Consider the following 5,389-nt stretch of genomic DNA (forward strand, 5'->3'; position numbering starts at 1 on the left):
GCCAGGAGGAGGAGGAGGAGGAGTAAAAGAAGAAGGAGGAGGAGGAGGAGGCACCGCCACCAGCACGGGCGCCACGCCACCGCCCCTCCCTGCCCCCCCCGCGGGGAGGCGGGGCGCCATCTTACACCGCCCCCCCCCCTCAGGGCCCCCCGGGTCGCAAAATGGAGGCCGGGGGTGCCCCCAGACCCCGCTGCCGGCCCCGAGGCGGGGTGCTCGGTGCTTTACGCTAGTTACAGCGGTGCTGTGAATCCCCTGCGAAATAAAAAATAATAATAATAACTCCTGGGAGCACCAGGGCCCGCACCGCGGTTGCCCTGCGTGGCTGGTACCGGTCACGGAAAGTGGTGTGAGGAAATCTGGCCAAAAGGTTAAAAGCCGTGGTGTGCGTTGCGAGTGACCGCAGGTGTGTAGGGGCGAATAAAAGCCACTAGACCTCCCGGTGGGACCCGAAATGATGTTGGAGGGCTGAAAAAATGTGGTTCCACTGCTCCCCAAAAGCTGCGTGGATGTCCGTGGCTCAGGGCTGTAACAGTACCCAAGGCTTTATGGTGTGCGTAACCTTACCAACTAAATATAATTTATTGGGTATGACACCGTCTCGGAAACTTCCTCAGCGTGCTGACTCTTCCCAGCAGCCCCTCTGCATCTGACTCAGCATTACAGCCAGTAACACACACTCCTCATGCCTCCGAATCTGCGCTACACGTAGGCATGCTGGAACACTAATTTGCCTTATTATTATTTTCCTTTTCTCCTACCTTCACCTGAGAAAAAATCAATGTAAATTGCACATTATCCTTTTATGCTGTCTTTGTTCTGGGGAAATGCTTCTGGCGTGGAACTAAAAACAGTTTTTTCTTACTGTTGAAATAGATTTTCTTCAGGCAGCTGTCATTAAAGGCGGGAATGAGGAGAAGCAGCGAATAATCGTGGGATCACAGAATGGTTAAAGTTGGCAGGGACATCCAGAGGTCATCTGGTCCAGCCGCCTGCTCAAGCAGGGACACTTAGACTATTGCCCACGACCATGTCCAAGGGGCTTTTGAAGAACTCCAAGGAGGGAGACTCTGCAACCTGTGCCAATGCTCCAACACCCATATGCCACAAAAGTGTTTCCTGATGTGCACAGGGAGCCTCCTGTGCTCCAGTTTGTACCTAGTGCCTCTTGTCCTGGCACTGGGCACCACCAAAATGAACCTGCATCCATCGTCCTTGAACTCCTTTCAGGTATTTATACACAGTTATGAGATCCCCCCTGAGCCTCCTCTTCTCCAGGCTGAACAGTCCCAGCTCTCTCAGCCTCTCTTCATAGGAGAGGTGCTTCTGTCCCATCATCATCTTGGTAGCCATCCATCAGACTCTCAACAGCATGTTCAAGTCTCTCTCGTACTTGCGGTCTCACCAGTGCTCAATGCAGTGGAAGGATAACCTCTCTTGACGTGCTGACAATACTTTGCCTGATGCAGCCAAGAATGCCATTAATTGTCTTAGCAACAAAGGCACATTGCTGACTCATGTTCAACTCTGTGTCCATCACGACTCCAAGGTCCCTTTCTGAAAAACTGTTTTACAGCTAGGTGACTCACAGCGTGTCCTAGTATCTGGGGTTGTTCCTTTCCAGTTGCAGGAGCCCACGCTTCCTGTTGAACTTTATGACGTTCTTTTTAGCCCACCTCGACAGCCTGTCAAGGTCCTTCTGGATGGCAACACAGCCCTATGCTGAGTCTGCCACTCCCCTGAGTTTCACGTCGTCTGCAAATTTACTGAGGGTGTGCTTCACCTCATCATGCAGATTGATAATGAAATTGTTAAACAAGACTGGACCCAGTATTGACCCCTGGGATACTCCACTCATTCCTGGCCTCCAACTAGACTTTGTGCTCCTGACCGCTATCATTTGATCTGGCTGTTCAGCCAGTTTTTAATCCACCTCACCGTTCAACCAGGCCATACTTCAGCAGCTTCTATAGGAGGATCTTATGGGGGACTCCCTGTAATCCTGACCCAATGGCTCTCTGCCTGCTCCTCATCCATCCCCAGACAGAGCTCCATGCACTCCAGCTGCTCACTGACGTCAAGCACGATGCCCCCTTCACGCCTCCCCTGCCTGTCCTTCCCAAAGACCCTATCCCTCCATGCCAGCAGCTGAGTCATGGGAGCCATCCCACCACATCTCCTTGGTGTCAGTAAGATCCCAGCCCTGGAAGCATATGCACACCTCTAACTTCTCTTGTTTATTCCCCACACAGGCGCTTCAGAGGGGTACCCCAGCATGCTGTGTTACTAGAGGGTGTTTGAGGGAGTTCTCCGTAATAATGCCTTGTAGGCATTTCCTTGCTAGCCTGCAAGTGCTGGAAGTAGCCTGCTTTAGCCCTATCATTGATTTTGTGATCCCTTCCTGCCACATCACCCTGTGCCCATTGTTCAGCAGCCCTATGCATCACTCCTTCACAGGGCCACTGGGTACCCTCTCCCTCTTCCTCGTTTATCTCCTTATGAGATCAGCTGTGCTATCGGCAAAATTGTCCTCGCCCCACTTAGAGAGCTGTACCCCATCTCTCCCAAGCAGACACTGATCCTCAAACAGGGTCCCATGGTCACAGAACCTCAAGCCCTGTTGCCCACACCAGTTCCACAGACAATTTTTAACCTCCTCTATCAGTGCCCTCTTTCTCACATCCTTTCCTCTCTCAGCAGGACTGAGGAGGTCAGCACCACCTGAGCCCCCATGCCCTTGAAGACTGCCCCCAGAGCTCTGTAGTCCCGTTTGATACTGCCCAGATTTCCCCTAGCAGTACCATTTGCACCCATGTGGAGTAAGAGCAGGAGGCAGTAGTCAGAGAGCTGGACCAGCATCCTTGCTCTGCATCCCTGGCAGGCAGCAAACCTTCCTAATCAATAAATCAGGTTGACAGGCGAGTGTCTCCGTCCCCTGCAGCAGGGGACACCCATCACAATGACTCACCACTATTTCCAGGCTACCTTGTGTGGTTTAGCTGAAATAGATGCATTGCTAGTAGCCTGGTCTGTAACTCCAGGTAAAATGTTTGTACTGTGATTTTATTTATTTATTTATTTATTTATGGTGATAAGGGCTTAGCTTTCCTTAATGAAACCATAAAATACAGTTGGAAGGGTTCTAAGGTGGTCATGTAGTCCAGCCTTCTACTCAGTGTAGGTCTGACGTGAAAGCTAGACCTTGGTGCCGGGGGTTTGGTCTGAACATCTTCAAGGATAGAAATTCTGCAGTTTCCATGGCCAGGCTGTTGCTGTGTTTGACTGCGCAAACACACAGACAAAAAAAAAAAATAAATAAAAATAAAAAGACTTTTTTTCTTATGCCTGAAACTGAAATCTCCCTTGATGTCACTTGTGACTGCTTCATCTTGTCCTCGTCCTCTGGAAGAGGAAATCTGAGGAGGGTCTGGTTCTTCTTACCCTCCAGACAGATAGCTGATGATAGCCATCAGATATCCCCACGTAGCCTTCACTTCTGAGAACTAGCACAACAGTCACAGGTTCTGAGCCTCTCCTATGCCATGTGTCCCAGTTCCCCCACTGCCACCCCATCCTTCCCTGTCTGCATTATCCATCCGATTTGTCTGGGCTTTTATAGAGAACGAGGGGACCTGTGTTAGACAAGCATTGTCAGCGCACTACAATGTGCTGAGGAAATTCCTTTTAAAGGTTATGTGCTTAACTGTTTTGTTTATGATAGGTTAATTGTTATAGAGCAAGAGCAAAATGGGTGGCTAGAAGAAGCAGGCTGGAAAGGCAAATGGAAATAAAGGTGGAGCACTGTGTCAATGCTCTTCCAACACAATATGGAGAACAAAAAATATTGGCTACTATTCTTTCTTGTTCCCAGGAAAGCCTGAAACGAAGAGGAAGAATCCTGCAACAGGAAGGAGCAAGCCTAGAGAGGAAGGAGGATTGAATGACCTGTCCAGGGAGCTTCTGCTGGAGAAACACAAATGCAGCAGGACAATCCTGTGGAGGTCCAAAAGACAAGTGGTTTCCTACCCTGCAAGTTTTGAAAGTGGCAGTGTGCAAGATGTGTCCACAGTCAGAACCAAAGTGCATGCAGTAGTAGCCAGTTTCTGCAGGCTGCTGTGCCTCCAGCTGCAATTACCATGACGTAGTGAGGACAGGCATCTAGAGTCACGGGCTACTGGACACAGCAGAGCTGGCAAGGATTTGCACAATTAAGCCTAGCCCAGGCAGGCAGGCTGCATATTCTGTCCCTGTGAGGGCTGCATTTCAAGGGGAAGTGGAAAAGAATGGCATGTAGCGGGGTTATTTCTGTTCTATCGTTCTCCACCATTCTTCATGTTTCTTTCGGTGTAAGCACTACTCTGCAACAATTAAAACATCAGCATGTTATCAGCACCCCTCTCATCCCAAGCCAAAACACAGCACTCCACCAGCTACTAGGAAGAAAACCAGCTCTGTCCTAACTGAAACCAGGACGTTTGCATACTATTTTTTTTCTACCTTTATTTCCCCATTAGTACAAATGGATGTCTTTACTTCTCCAGTTTGGTGTTTTAAGTTATTAAGTCTGATTTGAGGATCCGAACGACCTAGATATGCTCACTGGTTCCTTATCTGCTTTTCCATCTACGTGGTTCCTCATCCTGAACTGTGGTCCACTCCTGTCATCCATCCACAGTTAAAGGTTAAGCTCTGGCTTTAGCACAGGTGCACACTTCATCTAACAATCTGCCTAAATTGGATTTTGAGGGGATTATCATGCCCAAGGGATGTGTAAATTGTTATGTGGATCAGCTGGGTAAGCCTGTTTGAGTTCAGTGTTGCCTTAAGTAAGGCATGCCCTGTAGCATATGCTGTGCTTCACTGCAGCCTTGTTTTGTCTGTATAACAATGTGCATATTATTGCCATTAAATTAATTATTACCTGCAAACTCACAAACCAGGAAATTACTTGAGTAAAATACCATAATGTTAGCAAAAAACCTAAATGCAGATTTTCTGTGCGGGCTTACCACAGCTTTTATACATACTGTAACCATGCGATCACAGACTTTTCTTTTTCCACAGACCGCCTTCTTCCTCTGCAGCATTCGGAGAATTTCACCAGTGCCTAGTTACTATAATTCATTCAAATCTTCTACTGAATGCATCTTATTATTATAATTTCTTGTGCTTCACTACATGTGTGGTCTTTTCTGTAGTGCGTCTCCTTAAAAACAAACAACAACAGCAACAAAAAACACAAAACCTGCCGAATTATTTTCTGAAGATCTTTGTGGCTAACTTTCCTTAAACAGGGAACTGGGACATATGTGAATTCAGGTGTAAATTTTCACTAACTTTGTGTGGGTGATTTGCTATATGTAAATTCATCTTCAAATCCTTTAAGTATTTA

Source organism: Aythya fuligula, chromosome Z, assembly GCF_009819795.1.
Source record: "Aythya fuligula isolate bAytFul2 chromosome Z, bAytFul2.pri, whole genome shotgun sequence".
NCBI lineage: Eukaryota > Metazoa > Chordata > Aves > Anseriformes > Anatidae > Aythya > Aythya fuligula.